Genomic DNA, 17,585 nt, shown 5'->3' on the forward strand with positions numbered 1-17,585 from the left:
GTTATTAGGTAGTTTTTTTAAGTTTGGTTTTCAATCCTTTAGAAAAACTGGAAAAGGAGAGCAGAAATAAATCATAGACACCATCTACAGACTTAACCATTTCATCACACTTTTTGATAATCTCTGCAACAAAGGCACTAAAAACTAAAAGACTATATCCATCTAATTTTCAAAACATCTGGGAGGTTCTGAGAACTCAGCCAGGCAATCCTCCTCAAAACAGTACCACTTGTCATAGCCCTGGAAGAAGTATGAACTGAGTCATGCATACACTGTCAACAATGACTTTTGACTTGAACAATGGAAAAAAATAAATTATTTAAAGCAGAATTTTCCTGAGAAGAAACTGCAGACAAAATATTCCCCATACTTTCACAATTAGTCAGAATACATTTTGACAAATCAGTCTGGCAATTCAAAATTCTGAAAATCAAACTGCAGAAGCAGACACTTTTTTCCCCATACTTATCAATAATTTTTTGATTTTTGTTAGGAAGAATAGGATTGTCTTTAGCCAAATGTTTAGCAACAGTAGTATTAACTACAGCTATAGCTGTTGGGTAAAGTTTGGGTACAGTGTATAAAAACTTAAAAGACTGAGGAAAGTACAGTTGTGTGTACTTACCATAAATGTAGATGTTCGAGTGTATTCACTGTTGCAGTCATTACATTTGGGTTATCTGCTTGCAGTAGCCCTCAGTCGGCCTGATTGACAAAGTCTTGGGTCCTACGTTGGTTGTTGTCTCCTCTTCCGTGACTTCAGGTCGTCAGGTGTATAAAACATGCAGTCGATGCCATTACATCAGTTTTTCTTGCCCCAGATGTCAGGTGCCCCCCTAATGGTAAGCAATTAAATATAAAAATACAATGATATACCTCCAACAAAAAAGCAAATACACCAAAAAGCTTTTAAGCATAGTAAAGGAAAGTAGAGGTATAGCCAAAAGAAGTTAGGGGGTTGGAGGGAGGGTAACCGGGACTGCAACAGTGAATACACTCGAGCATCTACATTTATGGTAAGCGTACACAACTGTACTATGTTCTTCGTGTTTCACTGTTGCAGTCATTACATTTGGGTAGATTCCCAAAGCTATGGTTGGAAGGAGGAATTTACATAGCATTAGGACCAGCTATAAGGCCCTGCAAGACTGCAGTGGCAAAGCCAGCTCTGGATTTAGAGAAAACTGGAAAATGATAATGCTTGGTGAAAGTATGTACAGACCTCCAGGTAGCAGCTTCTAGGATGTCCCTGGTAGGGACGCCTCTGAAAAAGGCTGCAGAGGTAGATGCAGCCCTGGTGGAGTGAGGTCTGATCCCTGGGGGATAGGTTTTCCATGGTGCTTATAGCAGAAATGAATGCAATGGCCTATTCATTTAGAAATGATTTGCTTTCAAACAGCCTTCCCTCAGCCCCTGCAGCAAATGCCACCAGCAGTTGTTCAGATTTCCTTTGAGGTTTTGTCCTGTCTAAGTAGCATCTAAGTTGTCTGTGCACATCTTAAGAGTGCAGTATCTGTTCCCCTTTGTTCTGTGGATTGGGGAAAGAAGATTGGCAAATGAATGGACTGATTAAGAGCCACACTGGATACCATCTTGGGCATGAGGGATAGATTGGTTCTAAGGGACACCCTGTCCGCAAGGAAGATGATGAAAAGCTCCACTGCCATAAGAGCCTGTACCTCAGATACCATTCTTGCTGAAGTGATTGCTAAAAGGAAAGCTGTTTTCCAAGAAAGAAATTTTAAGTCTGCAGTAGCAGCTGGCTCAAAAGGAGGTAGAGTGAGTTTCTCCAAAACAAAGTTAAGGTCCCAGGCTGGGGTTGGAGCTCTCCTGGGTGGTCTCAAATTTTTTGCCCCTCTGAGGAACTGCTTGAGCAGTGGATGAGAGAAGAGGGGAGGTTCTGTGTTATAATGAGCTGAAATGGCTGAGGCGTGAATTTTGATGGAGGAAAAAGACAGGCCCTTGTGAAGCATCTCAGTTAAGTATTGTAAAATCTGAGGTAAATTGGGCGCTGCTGTGCTCATCCCTTGAGATTGGTTCCAGGCACAGAATCTTTTCCATTTTTCTGCATAAGATTTTCTAGTGCTAGGCCTCCTTGCCTCTAAAATGATATCCATCACAGGTTTACTGAGGGATGGTAAAGGAGAGATTAGGTAATTAGCCAGGCTGCTAGGTTCAGTGTTAGAAGCTGAGGGTGCAGAATCTGGTTCTCCTGCTGAGTCAACAGGGAAGGAGTATGAGGCAGGTGCCATGGGGCTAACCATGACACACTGCGCATGAGGGGGTACCAGTGTTGGCGTGGATAGTCTGGTGCAATCAAAATTATCCTTGGTTTGTCCTGTTTGATTTTTAGTAATACTTTGGAGAACAAAGGCAGAGGGGGGAAGGCATAGACTGATAGGTTTTTCCAGCTGAAGGAAAGAGTATCCACTTTCAAGGCTTATTTGTGGGGAGTCCTTGTGCAAAATCTGTCCAACTGACAGTTCTGGAGAGAGGCAAACAGGTCTATATCTGGGCTCCCCCATTTGCTTGTCAACATGTTGAAAATCCTTGGTTCCAGTTTCTACTCCTGCGGGTCCATCAGGTTTCTGCTTAGTCCGTCTGCCAGTGTATTTAATTTTCCTGTCAGGAATTGAGCTTGTAGGTGCACTTGGTAGCTCAAGGCTGTGTTCCACAATGCCATGGCTATTCTGCAGAGGGGGTAAGAATGTGTACCCCCCTGCTTGTTTATGTACCACATAATAGTGGTGTTGTCCGTCTTTACCATTTGTTGTCCTGGAAGAATGTGGTCCCTGAAGGCTGTCAGAGACTTCTGTACAGCTAACATTTCTTTTTGATTGATATGCAGGTGCATTTGACTTGGGTTCCATTTGCCCTGAATGCACTTTCCTGCCAGGTGAGCCCCCCATGCATAGTCTGATGTGTCTGTTGTTAGGGTTTGGGTGGCAGGGGGTAGTGTGAAACGTAGTTTTTTGTTTTGGTGGCAGGCCTCCGCCCACCAAAGGAACTCTAGGCATAGGCAAAATATGACAGGAATCATTGCTTCTAGATCCTGAGAATGTTGACACCATAGGCTTTTTAGATACCATTGTAGTTTCCTCATATGCAGTCTTGCATATGGAATTAGAAGAATGCAGGAGGCCATGAACCCCAAGGCTTGCAGTATTTGTCTTGCAGATAGCAGGGATTTTGTGGCCACTTGTTTGAAGTAGATTGTCAAATGAATTTGTTTCTCTGGCGTGAGGAAAGCCATCTGGGAAGTTGTATTCAAGCTTGCTCCCAGGAATATAATTTGTTGACAGGGTACCAGGTGTTATTTATTTTCGTTTATGGTGTACCCCATACAAGTTAGAACCCTTTGTATAAAGGCCAGATGATTCAAAAGTATGTCCTGGCTTTCTGCCTGAATTATACAATCGTCCAAGTAAGGGTATATTTGAATATTTCTTTGCCTGCAAAATGCAATAACTGGAGCTAGGCACTTTGTGAATACCCTGGGCGCAGTAGATAAGCCAAAGGGCAGTGCAGAGAGCTGATAGTGTGTGTAGCCTGCTTTGAAGCGTAGGTATCTTCTGCAAGATTCCCTGATTGGGATGTGCAGGTATGCTTCTTTTAAATGTAATGTTGCCAACCAGGCATTTTTGCCTAGCATAGGAAGCAACTGGTGAAGAGTCAGCATCTTGAATTTTGGAATCTCCAAAAAGGTGTTTAGAGTAGACAGGTCCAGGATAGGATGCCATGAATTGTCTTTTTTGGGTACCAGGAAAAGTCTCGAGTAGAAGCTTTGTCCCTTTTCCTCTTCTGGTACCATTTGAATAGCCCCCATGCTTAAGAGAGAAAGTACTTGCTTTTGGGCCTCTGCCCACTGATTTGGTGGTAGATCTGGCCACCCGCTTGTTGTTGGCAATGTTTGGAAGTGAAATCTGTATCCCTGGGACACTATATTTAAAACCCATTTGTCCTGGCTAATGAGTTCCCAGTTCTTTGCATGAACAGCAATCTTTCCCCCCAAAGGGGCAGTCAGTTGATAAGTGCTTGGAAATTTTAAAAGGAAGTCATTGAGACAGTTTGCCATAGGGGGGAGTCTTATTACTCCCAGATTTGGAAGTGGAGGCCCCCCACTGCTTAGTCCTGTGCGTACCCTGGGACTGCAGCCTTGGAGCTCTGCTTGATCTGGGTTTGGACTGAGAAGGTCTGGAAGAGGCAGGAAAGGACCAATTCTTGGAAGGCCAATGTCTATTAAATCTTGGAGGTTGTACTTGTAAAAAATCTTTAACAGTTTGCATAGATTTAGCTTTTTCTTCCATCTTTTTAAGTACGTCTTCTGTCTTGTTGCCAAACAGGCAGTCCTGGTTTAGGGGATCATCCAGTAATTTTGCCTTAACATGATCTGGTAGGGATTACTCCTTAAGCCAAGCATGCCTTCTAAGTACAGACCCAGTTACAGGAGCCCTGGAAGATGCCTCTAGAGAATCAAAACCACTTTGCAAAGTATGTTTTCCAACCTGTTCAGCTGAATGCAATAAATCCTTATTTTCAGCACAATCAGGAAACTTCATCATTTTCTATTTAAGCAATCCAATACTATGCTGCTGATACTTCAACATATGAAACTGGCAGTTTAAGGCCCTAATGGCCAAAGTTGCAGAAGTGTATACCTTCTTACTCCATCTATCCAGCGCCCTGGAGTCTCTATCAGAGGGGGTAGGGTTTTTGGCAGTAGTAGCTTTAATGCCCTTGGGCCCCTGTGAAATGGTCTCAGGATCCGCAGTAGGATTTTTGAAAAGGAACTTGTGAGAGTCAGGGACCCTGTAATATCTATCAGGTTTCCTGGGAGCAGGAGGTAAAGAGTCAGGGGCCAAGCTAGATTCTGCAAATGCATCATCAACAATGTCTAGTACAGGAGGTATCGCTAAAGGCCTGTGCTGGGGCAGGAGTAAGAAATCACTAAGCCTCTTTTTAGAATCAGAGAAATCCTGACTTTCCTAATGAAAATGCTCCCTGAGAGTATGCAAGGTTTCACCAAAAGAGAAATCCTCTGGGGGGGAGCAGAGGGAATGGAGTCCTCAGCATCAGAATCCTCATAAGTAGACAAGGGCAAATCCTGGTCATCAGAGGAAACAGAAAATTCAAAATCCTGGTCAGAAGTATCATAACCAAACTCAGTCCTAGGTCTCTCAGAGGGGGAAGGTTGGCTTCCCCTGATTAAAGTAATAAGGTCTTCAGCCATTCTTATTATTTGTTTTTTAGGCATAGAGGCCTGACCATGCGGTCTGGGCATCAGTTTTTTAGGCATGGTTTGAGATTTAGGCCTTGAAGAAGAAGATGGCATTGGTTTAATACACAAGTCAGTAGGCCTGAATACACCCTCAGAAGCCGGTGCCTGCACTGCGGCTCCGGATCCATCCAAGGTAGAGACACCTGCAGGTTCCAAAGTTGAAGTATCTCGCGGCATACTGGACTCCGAATGGGTCTCAGTAGAGGCCTGCGAATCAGAAGTAGTGGGTATCAGGGGCTGCGAAAGCGCCTCACTGAATACTGGCGACTGGCTTAGGAGAAGCGTCGTTGGCAGCTTTGGACCTAGGCGGCTTGTCTCTGTCTTTATCTTTGAGTTTTTTTGGAATGTCGGTAGTCGGATGGCTGGCCGAAGACATATCAGGATAATTGAACCGAGCACCAAAATATTTAGAAGCGTAAATATACAGATGACAGACAGTTTGTGGTTTAAATAAGGTACAAAACCGACAGTGAGGTACGTCATTGTCAGGTCCTAGGCAAGGAATACAGTACGAATGAAAATCTTTATGAGGTATTTGCTTTTCACAAGTAATGCAATTATTTACTTTTACCGAAATCGGTTAAGAGAAAGAAAAAGTTTCTCCAATGGGGTACTTAGCTTTTTATTGAAGACTTCGGTTCTGAAACTCGAAAATTAAAATTTCAGGAGTCGGCCGACCGGCACTTGCTAACTGCTTCTGCTTCGGGCACCGCACGGCAAGAAAGACTGGGTAATGGTGTCAGCTGCATGTTTTATACCCCTGACGACCTGACGTCATGGAAGAGGAGACAGCAACCGACGCAGGACCCAAGACTTTGTTAATCAGGCCGACTGAGGGCTACTGCAAGCAGATAACCCAAATGTAATGACTGCAACAGTGAAACACAAAGAACATCTTGATACATTATGCCTGCCTTTTTAGGGGCAGCAAGCTGACTGTCTGGAAAATTACAGGAGATGCTACATATCCTCTGGAGAAGACAGAACTGGGGGGATGGCTTAAGGTTCTGGAAATTACCTCTGTAACAGCTTACAGAACTTTCTGAGGGCCTGAGAAATTTCAGTGTTTTCCCACTAAAAACACTGGAACATTCTGGAAATAAGTTCAGAGAAATAGAAACTCTCACATGGAGAATGAGACAAGTACAGTTGTGCACACTTACCATAAATGTAGATGTTTGAGTGTATTCAATGTTGCAGTAATCACCTGTGGGTTATCCCTGCTGTGGTAGCCCTTGGTTAGCCCGAAGACCAGAGTCAATGTTTTTGTGCGCTGGCTGCCGTCGTCTGCAGTCTGACATCAGGTCATCAGTGCTATAAAGTAAGGCAGCTGATGTCATTACATCAATATTTCTTGCCCTAACCCATCAGAAGCATAAGGGAAATGAGATAAGAGGTCCTGGTGGCTAAAAGCCACCTAGGGAAGCTTATGTCCCCCTAGGGGAAGATGTTAAATGGGGGATGGAGTGAGAGAAACCAAGACTGCAACAGTGAATACACTTTGAACATCTACATTTATGGTAAGTGTACACAACTGTACTATGTTCTTTGTGTCTCAGTGTTGCAATCATCACCTGTGGGAGGATTCCCAAAGCTGAGGAAAGGGGTGGAAGGATATGTTGAGTCCTAAGTATGGGACAGGAGCTCCTGCAGAACTGCAGAGGCAAACCCTGCCCTAGACTTAGAAAAGAGGGGTAGGAGGTAATATTTTGTAAAGGTATGGACAGAGGTCCAGGTGTCCAGTTTCAAGATGTCCCTGGTGGGTACTCCTCTGAGGAAAGCAGTGGAAGTGGAGGTTGCCCTAGCGGTGTGGATACGGATAGACTTAGGGATGGGTTTCCCATGTAGTCTGTAGCAAAAATGGATACAGTGTGAAATCTATTTGGAAATGGTTTGTTTGGAGATGGGCTTCGCCTCTGCCTCTGGGGCAAAGCTTACAAGAAGTTGGTCTGTTTTTCTGAATGGCTTAGTAAGGCCCAGATAGTATCTGAGTTGCCTGTGCACGTCTAGTGAGTGTAGGATTCTTTCCCCCTTGTTTTGAGGGTTGGGAAAGAAGGTGGGAAGATGTATGGCCTGGTTAAGGATAATTTCAGATACCACCTTGGGCATAAAGGAGGGGTTAGTCCTCAGGGAGACTCTGAATACACATGGAAAATGATGAAGGACTCAACAGCTATGACAGCTTGAAGCTCCAAGACCCTTCTTGCTGAGATGATAGCTAGTAGGAAGACAGTCTTCCATGAGAGGCATTTCAATTCAGTAGAAGCGGCAGGTTCAAACGTAGGTAAGGTTAGTTTTTCTAACACATAATTCAGGTCCCAGGATGGTGTGGGAGGCCTTCTGGGAGGACTGATTTTAGAACCCCCTCTGAGGAATTGCTTAATCAAAGGATGAGAGAAGAGGGTGGGTCTGAATCATAATGGGCTGACATGGCAGAGGCATGAATTTTACTAGAGGAGAAAGAGAGGCCACTATTGAGCAACTCTGCTAGATAATCCAGGATAAGAGGGATGGAAGGCTGAGAGGTACTGCCCACTTTTGATTGTTTCCAGGAGAAGAATCTTTTCCATTTTCCTGCATATGATTTTCTTGTGTTGGGCCTTCTGGCCTCTGCGATTATGTCCATGACCTGTTTGCTTAACAGGGACTCACTGTTAGTTTTTAGTGTACAAGCCATGCTGAAAGATTGAGAGTCTGTAGGTCTGGGTGCAGTACCCCCCCTCCTGGGTCAAGAGGTCTGACCTCAGATGAAGCAGCTTTGGGGGCTGTAAGGTCAGGCTGCGTAACAGGGGGTACCAATGCTGTGTCTGGGCCAGTCTAGAGCAATGAGGATGGCCCTTGGTCTCTCCTCTCTTATTTTGATCAGAACCTTGGGAATTAGGGGCAGAGGAAGATATGCGTACACAAAGAGGGAGTTCCAGGGGAAGGTCAATGCATCCGCCTTCCCCACCAGGAGGTGAAAAGTACAGTTGTGTACCTACCATAAATGTAGATGTTCCAGTGTATTCAATGTTGCAGTCATTACACTTGGGTTATCCTGCTGGCAGGCTACCCGCAGTTGACTCGAGTTCCAAAGTCTTGGTCCGGCGTCGGCTGATGTCGCCTCTTCCCTAACATCAGTGCGCCACGGGTATAAAAGATGCAACTGACGCCATTTTCTTCAGTTTTTCTTGCCCCAGATGTCAGGTGCCCCCAAATAGGAAGGCTGAAAAAAGTATGCCAAAAAGCATGCATATACTAAAATAAACATTTCCTTCATCTACAAGCAAATACACCACATAGGTTGTATAGAGTTGAGAAGTACAGTAAAGTCCCAGCAATGAAAAGGGGGATGGTGGGCGGGTAACCTGGACTGCAACAGTGAATACACTCGAACATCTACATTTATGGTAGGCACACAACTGTACTATGTTCATCATGTTTCACTGTTGCAGTCATTACACTTGGGTTGAATCCCAAAGCTGAGGTTGGGTGGCTGGGCCTAAATAGGATTAGGAGAGGCTACCAGGCCCAGCAGGACTGCAGTGGCAAAGCCTGCTCTGGATTTAGAGTAGAGAGGTAAGTGGTAGTGTTTTGTGAAGGTGTGCACTGAATTAGAAGTTATGTACCTACCATAACGTTCCATGTTAGTTGTCTTCTCTCGCCTTCTTTCTTGCTGGATGGGTTCAGAGCCAATCCTCGGCTCCAACTCGGCACTTGCTACACTCGAGAGCTAATTTTACCAGCTCGAGGCAACCCTATATCCCATGATGCAAAGGCGGAGATTACTCAGATCTCGTTTGGTAGCTAAAGAAATAGCAGTATTTTCTTCCAACTTAGGAGGAAGAAAATAAGAAATAGTAAATAACATCATAACCCTCTAGAAAGGATCCACATAATCTAGTGACACTAAGAGTTGAACAGCTAGAAAAAGGTAATAACCTCTTAATAGAAGATATATAATCTTCTCGGTCTGACCAGGCTAGGGGGAAGGAGGGCGGGACGCAAGAAAGAAGGCGAGAGAAGACAACTAACATGGAACGTTGTGGTAGGTACATAACTTCTAAATGTTAAGTTGTCAATCTCGCCTTCATTCTTGCTGGATGGGACCGCGTCCCTAGCACCTCTATCCTGGGTGGCTCAATGGAACAGACTCTTGAGAACGGTGGGACCAAAATTTGCTCTGTCTCTGGAGACCAAATCTAATTTGTAATGTGAAACAAAGGTATGAGGAGAGGCCCATGTGGCTGCTGCACAAATAGTGTCTATTGGAAGTCTAGCTTGAAAAGCTGTAGATGTGGCTAGAGCTCTGGTAGAATGGGCTTTTGGGTTAGAAACCAACTCTTTGCCTCTGAGCTGATAAATGTAAGTGATCACGGAAGACAGCCACCTAAATAAAGTTACCTTAGAAACCGGAAGGCCTTTCCTGTTCTCTGCATAGGATAGAAAAAGTTGATCAGATTTCCTAAAAATTTTTGTCTTATCCAAATAATATCTTAGCTGACGGTGAACATTGAGATAATGTAACTTTTGTTCAGTTCTATCAGAATAATTCGGGAAAAATACTGGAAGATCAATTGACTGATTTAGGTTAGTCTGAGATGCCACCTTTGGTAAGAAAGACGGATTAGTTCTTAGGGATACCCTATCTTTGTGGAATATTAGATAGGGAGGGCGAACACAGAGAGCATGAAGCTCAGATACTCTCCTGGCAGATGTAATGGCAGCTAGAAAAAGTGTCTTCCAAGAAAGCAATTTCAAAGAACAGGCAGCTGCAGGTTCGAACGGGGGAAGAATCATGGATGTTAAAATTAAATTTAGATCCCACTGTGGTGGAGGGTCTCTAATTGGAGGTTTCAATAAAAAGATATCTCGAAGGAATGCCTTGCAAAGTTTATGTGACATAATGTCGTGGTCCAAAAAGCCTATATGAAAATTTGAAATGGCTGCCAGTTGAACTTTCACTGTGGAAGAAGAGGATCCTGAATTAAAAATGTCAGCTAGGAAGTCCAATACCGAATGAATTGGAGCAGTACAGGGGTCTATGTTCCTAGCTTTTGCCCAGAAAGAGAAACGTCGCCATTTACTAGTGTAGATCTTTCTGGTAGAAGATTTTAGGGAAGCTACTATGATATCCCGTACAGGATTAGAAATCATAGGAAGCCTGGCTAAGGATGGAAGTGGAGCAACCAAGCAGTGAGGTTGACAGAAGGTATGGATTGGTGCAGTTGACCCGACTGGTGGGTCAGAAAATCTGGAACCGGGTCCAGATCCCATGGCTGTACCAAGAGGTAATGATGTAGGAACGGAAACCATATCTGTCGAGGCCAATAAGGGGCAATGAGAATCAACTTGGCTCTCAAGGCGGTTGCTTTCTGAATTAGCTGAGGTATCAGAGGAAAAGGAGGAAAAGCATAAAGAAGTCCCCGGGGCCAATCTTGGGTTAGAGCGTCTCTGGGGGGATGGCCTGGAAGGGGGAAGAGAGAGAAGAAGTCTGGGCATTTGCTGGTTTGAGGTGTAGTGAAAAGGTCGCAGCAAGGAAGGCCCCACTTCTGAAAAATCTCTTCTGTCACTGACTGTTTGAGAGACCACTCGTGAGGCATGAGAATAGCTCTGCTCAATCTGTCCGCTATGATGTTGGATTTCCCGGGGATGTGCGTTGCTATCAGAAACCAGTGAGAGGAGATTGCCCATTGCCAAAGTTGAGAGCCTCTCGACACAGTGGATAGGACTTGGTTCCGCCCTGTTTGTTTATGTACCACACTACGGACATATTGTCCGTTTGGACTGCAATAGTTCCCAGGGGAAGAGAGTCGTTGAGGGCTTGCAACGTTAAAAGAACTGCTCTCATCTCCAGAACATTTATGTGCAGATGGTACTTGAAAGGTTGCCAAGTGCCATGGACCATTCTGCCCTGATAATGCCCCCCCCCCACCCGATCAGGGAGGCGTCCGATGTAACCGTGGCAACCGGGGCAAGAGGAACAAATGGTCTGCCTTGATGGATTTGAGGGGACGATATCCACCAAGTCAGATGTCTTTTGCAAGTTGGAGTTACTATGATCTCGTGACGCATGGGAAGTTGTTGAAAGGACCATTGGGTGAATAGCATCCATTGTAGAAGCCGCATGTAAAAACGGGCGAGGGAAGAAGTGTTATGGCGGCCATAAGACCCAGTACTTTCAGAGCAAATCTGGCCTGAATTTTGTTGCTGAATAGAATCACTTGGACGTGTCTTTGAATGTCCAAGATCCTTCGGTCTGTCAACCTTGCTGAAAGTTGTATGGTGTCCAATTTTGCGCCTATAAAAGTAATATATTGACAAGGTGACAAGGCAGATTTTTCAAAATTTATAGAAATTCCTAGCCCTCTGCAAGTGTGAATGGTGTAATTTCTGGCTTGGAGAAGCTGATGCCTGGTGGTGGCAGTGAGGAGCCAGTCGTCTAGATATGGAAACACCTGAAATCCTTGACGTCTCAGGTGAGCCATAACCACTGCCATGCATTTGGTGAACACTCTGGGGGCTGTAGTGAGTCCAAAGGGCAGGGCTCTGAATTGGAAGTGACTGGTCCCCAGCCGAAAGCGGAGAAATCTTCTGGAGCGTCTGTGAATTTTTATGTGATAGTACGCATCCTGAAGATCTATTGAGCACATCCAATTGTCCTTGCCCAGAAAGGGCAGAATGGACTGAAGCGTGACCATCCGGAATCTTAATTTCTTTACAAACTTGTTGAGTTTGCTCAGATCTAATATTGGTCTCCAGTCCCCTGTCTTTTTTGGAACTAAAAAGAACCTTGAGTAGATTCTGGATCCTATTTGGTCCGCTGGGACTGGCTGGATGGCTCTTTTTACTAGCAGTTTTGATATTTCTAGTACTGCTAGTTCCCTTAGACTGGGTGGAATGTCTGGAAGGGTTCCCTTTTGTTGAATTGGGGTTTGAATAAAGGGAATTTTGTAACCCTCGGATATAATTGACTGTACCCATTTGTCTTGAGAAAGGGAAAGCCAAGCTATTGGGTACAGCGATAATTTTCCGACTGCCTCCGAAGGCGGACAATCGGGCAACATCTCAGGGATGCTGGAAGGGTTTGTCAGAAAGAGGCTCTCTGCTACCCTGATTCTGCGGACCACCTCTGCCCCTAGGGCAGCGTCTTATTGTTACCCCTCTGCCTCTGGGGTAAACTGACTTCGTCAGGCGTGACTCCTTGAGATTTGCGGAACCACATTTTCCCTCCCTTCTGTCCTTTGGGGTAAGGTCTAGAAGGGGTGGAGAAACGGACTCCTACGGCAGAAAGAGTCTTGCCATCTTGTTCGCATCTAGTCAAAGTGTCTTTCACTTGAGGACCGAACAAGGTCGAGCCATCAAAAGGGGAGTTTGTGAAAGACGCCTTGAAGGGGTCTGCAAAATTACAAAGCCGCATCCAGGACTGACTCCTGTGCCTGCGGCCCTACTCGCTCCATTGGCTGCATAAGAAATGAGCCGCATGGAGGAGTTAGCAATGGAGTTAAGGAATCCTAGCTGAGAGCTAATCTTATCCTGAGACCCAGCAGCTGACGGATCCTGCAAAACTTCTCCCAACTCTTTAAGAACATCTCTTTGAAGGCAGTGAAGTGGCATAAGTAGTTCAGCGATCTCATGGCAAAAGTCGCTGAAGAAAAAATCCGCTTACCGTACCTGTCCATAGTCCTAGAATCCTTATTAGGAGGATGGACAGGTACTGAAGGATCAGCTAATTCCTTCTTGGTGGCAGCAGCCACCACCATGGCATCAACTGGGACACCCTTTGTTAAATATTGTCTATCTTGTGGGGCAGTAATAAATTTTGAAGGCCTCCTGGGGATAGGTTCCACCGAATCTGGAGCCATCCACGCCTTCCGAGCCACTACCTCCATGAGAGGGTCGAAAGGCGGAGACACCCAGGAGGTGGAGGGTCGAGATCCGAACGCCTCCAGGTATACTGACTTGTCCTAGGAGGGATTAAGGGAGGGCCAGTTCCCCCTCTGTTTAAGGATTTCAAGGATGTCTGAAAATGAGACATCCTCAGAGGAGGACCTTGAGGATCCCTCCGACTCATCCAAGTCAGTATCTGATGTAGTAGACTCAGGGGAGTCTAAATGTTTCCTCTTACATGTTCTCTTACGGGGGGGTTCTCCTGATGGATCAGGAGAAGCCTCTGAAGAGGAAGATATTCCCAATGGGGAAACCTGAGGCGTTGGATCTCTGGGTCCGGGAGCAAGAAAGTGGGAAGAGACGTCAGCAGGCACTGTAGTGGTAGGAGCTGATGGAACTGTCCGTTGACTAAGCCCAGGGGCTAGTACACTCCTCATCACCTCGAAGGCTCCCCCGTCAGAGAGACCAGAAAGTTCCCGCTCCGAAGAGATAGGAACCCCAGGCCTCACCGAGAGGGAAGGCTCCGAGGCAGATGTCGGGGCCGAGCTCACCAACGCCGGCTCGAGAGGGAGAACGGGGTTGGACAAGGGTCCGATGCCACTCGCCCCCTCGGAGCCGACGAGAGAGACTAGATGCCCGGATCCCTCCAATGAAGGTCTCAAGGATGAAATCGGACCCGAGGACAATGGAGCCGAAAGGGGTGGTATTGGCTCCGAAGTCACAACGGTACCGGTTCCGAGGAGCTCCGGCTCCGAGCTCTGTAAGAGAGTCGAAGGAGGAATGTTTGGTGGATGTGATATAGCTACCGTCTGTTGAGATGGGCTATGGAGTATTTGGGCCAATGCCTGAGACTTTAATAGTCTACTCACCACTCTCTCAAGGTCGTGATCAGATAGCTTGGATGACCGAGAAGATCAGCTCCGATGGCTCCGCTCCGAGAGCAAGGGTGACCTCGGAGCCGAATGAATAGATTCCACAGGAGGGGATCAAGATCTCTTTTTTGAGATCAATGGAGCCATCGGAGCCGAAGATACATTGGCTCCAGCCAGAGCCGAAACTGAGTGTCTGGACTTGACAGTATCGGCGCCGGATTGAGCCGATACTGAGACTGGTATGGAAAGATCGGATCCGGCCGGAGCCGATCTCGAGCCTGGTGAGGAAGAACCTGAAGGCTTAACAGGTTTCGAGGGCTTCCCCGGCACCGACTTAGTCGGGGAGCTCTCGGGCTTTAATAAGCCCCTTAATATGAGCTTATTTTTTCATTCCTGCAGGACTCTTGGCTGAAAGCATGACAGATAGCACAAGAGTCCTGCAGGTGCGAAGGTCCCAGGCAATAAACACAAGAAGTGTGACCTTCTGTCAGAGACATCTTCTGACAGCACGAGTCACACTTCTTGAAGCCCGAGACCTTAGTGTCCTTCGACATAACTGTGTCGATGAAACACCAGAAACACACTCACACACAAAAACACTCAATCCAACAAATTAAATTAAATTAAATTAAATTAAATTAAACAGGGATAACAGAGAGTCACACACAAAAAAATCCCTGACAGGAAAAATTTAGGGAGGGGAAGGCCTAAGGCCTAACTAGGGGTAAGGGAATATTTCTCAAAAGGAATGGAACACTGACAGGAATAGGGTTAAAGTGAGTCGGTAATTAACAAAATATAATATTTATATATATATAAAGTTAAAGGGGGTAGACAAAAAGTCTCTAAAAAGTTCACTTACCTAGAGCTGGTAAAAGAAGGCACCTCGTTAGCGAAGCGGCAAACGAAATCTGAGTAATCTCTGCCTTTGCATCATGGGATATAGGGTTGCCTCGAGCTGGTAAAATTAGCTCTCGAGCTTAGCAAGTGCCGAGTCGGAGCCGAGGATCGGCTCCGAACCCATCCAGCAAGAATGAAGGCGAGATTGACAACTTAACATCTCCAGGTTGCAGCTTCTAAAATGTCTTTGGTTGGTACTCCTCTGAGAAAAACTGCTGAAGTGGCTGCTGCTCTTGTTGAATGTGGCCTAATACCCTTAGGCACTGATTTGCCATGTTGTGCATAGCAGAACCGAATGCAGTGTCCTATCCATTTTGAAACTGTCTTCTTTGAGATAGGCTTTCCTTGTGATCCTCAGCATAAGCTACAATCAGCTGCTCATTTTTTCTGAAAGCTTTTGTTTTGTCCAAGTAGAATCGTAGCTGCATGTGTATGTCCAATGTGTGCAGAAGTCTCTCCCCTTTATTTTGGGGATTTGGATAGAAAGTTGGTAAATGAATAGTTTGGTTAAGAGCCACACTGGAAACCACCTTTGGCATAAACATTGGGTTTGTCCTTAAGAGAGACCCTGTCCTGATGAAAAATGATGAAAGGTTTCACTGCCATTAATGCCTGTAACTCTGAGACTCTTCTTGCTGAAGTTATTGCTAGGAGCAAAGCAGTTTTCCATGATAAGAATTTTATATCAGTTGTGTTGGTTGGCTCAAAAGGAGGCAGTGTGAGTTTTTCTAAAACAAAACTGAGGTCCCAAGTAGGTATTGGCACTCTCCTTGGGGGCCTTATGTTTCTTGCCCCTCTGAGGTACTGCCTTAGTAGTGGATGTGAAAAAATAGGAGGTTCCGTATTGTAATGAGCTGAAATGGCAGAGACATGGATCTTAATAGATGAAAAGGAAAGGCCTTTGTCCAGCATCTCAGTTAGGTATTGTAAAATTTGAGGTATATTTGGAACAAGTGGTTCGAGTCCTTGGGCCTGGTTCCAAGCACAGAATCTCTTCCATTTTTCTGCATAGGATTTCCTAGTGCTAGGCTTCCTGGCTTCTAAAATGACATCCATAACAGCTTTAGAGAGAGGTGTGGTTTGAGTGACTATATTAGCTGCCATGCAGCCAGATTTAAGGTTCTGAGTTGACTGTGCAACATCTGGTTGTTCTGTTGAGACAGGAGATGAGGAATTTGAGGTAAAGGCCAGGCTGGGCCTTGAGACAAGCTCTTTAGGACTGGGTACCAGTGCTGGTGTGGCCAGTCTGTGGCAATAAGGATCATTTTTGGCTTCTCTTGTCTGAATTTTTGGAGTACCTTGGGAAGAAGAGGCAGAGGAGGGAAGGCATAAACTGTCAGGGTTTCCCAGCTGAATGAAAGAGCATCCACTTTCCATGCTTGTGAGTGATAAGTCCTTGTGCAGAATTTCTTTAGTTGGTAATTGTGTGGAGAGGCAAAAAGATCTATGTCTGGGCATCCTCATTTCCTTGTTATCATGCTGAAGACCTGTGGATTTAGTTTCCATTCGTGTGGATCCATGAGATTTCTGCTTAGTTCGTCTGCCAGTGTATTTTTCTTTCTTGGCAGGAATTGTGCCTGCAGAAGTACTTGATAGGTCAGTGCCATGTTCCACAAAGTCATGGCTTGCCTGCAGAGGGGGTAGGAATGTGTGCCCCCTTGTTTGTTTATGTACGACATAACTGTGGTGTTGTCCATCTTTAGCAATAGTTGTCCTGGATGCAGTAGATCCTTGAAGGCTGTCAGGGCATTCTGTACAGCTAGCATCTCTTTTTGATTGATGTGAAGATGCATTTGTTCCTTGGGCCACATGCCCTAAATACATTTTCCCTCCATGTGCGCCCCCCCAGGCATAATCCGATGCACCCGTTGTTATTGTCTGCCTGGCTGTGGGCAAGGTGAAGGGCTGTCCCTTGTTGAGGTGACAGGCCCGGGACCACCATCGAAACTCCTGTTGTAGACAGGGAATTATAGTTATTACTGTTTCCAGGCTGTGGCAATGTTGAGTCCAAACACTTTTTAGATACCATTGTAGTTTCCTCATATGCAGTCTTGCATATGGAATTAGTAGAATGCAGGATGCCATGAAACTCAGGGTCTGCAGAATTTTTTCTTGCAGGGATCTGGGTCTTTGTTGCCATCATTTTAAAGTAATGAGTCAGTTGCTTTTATTTGTCTGGAGGGAGATAAGCCATCTGGGCAGTTGTATTTAAGCTTGCACCCAGGAATATTATCTCTTGAAAGGGCACTAGTTTTGATTTCTTTTCGTTTACAGTGTACCCTAGGCAAATTAGTAATGTTTTTACAAACGCCAGATGTCCTAGTAGAATGTCTTTGCTCTCTGCTTGAATAAGGCAGTCGTCCAAGTAGGGATATATCTGAATTCCTCTTTGTCTGCAAAATGCAATTACTGGTGCCAGGCATTTTGTGAAGACCCTGGGCACAGTAGATAAGCCAAAGGGCAGTGCAGAGAATTGGTAATGCATTGAGCCAGCTATGAATCTGAGGTATTTTCTGCAAGATTGTCTGATTGGGACATGCAGGTATGCCTCCTTGAGGTCCAAAGTTACTAGCCCAGCCTTCTTGCCCAGCATGGGTAGAAGTTGCTGTAGTGTCAACATTTTGAATTTTGGAACATTCTGGAAAGTATTTAGGATTGACAAGTCC

At 45.4% G+C, this 17,585-nt stretch overlaps 1 protein-coding gene across 1 annotated transcript in view; it reads right to left on the reverse strand.

The window, feature by feature from the left end:
- The window catches only part of MAP3K13 (mitogen-activated protein kinase kinase kinase 13), a 1,545,737-nt gene that overhangs the window by 540,645 nt on the left and 987,507 nt on the right, over positions 1–17,585 (reverse strand). The window lies entirely within an intron of this gene.

The sequence above is a fragment of the Protopterus annectens genome, chromosome 6.part1, assembly GCF_019279795.1.
Source record: "Protopterus annectens isolate FY-2018-M chromosome 6.part1, PAN1.0, whole genome shotgun sequence".
NCBI classification, from domain to species: domain Eukaryota; kingdom Metazoa; phylum Chordata; order Ceratodontiformes; family Protopteridae; genus Protopterus; species Protopterus annectens.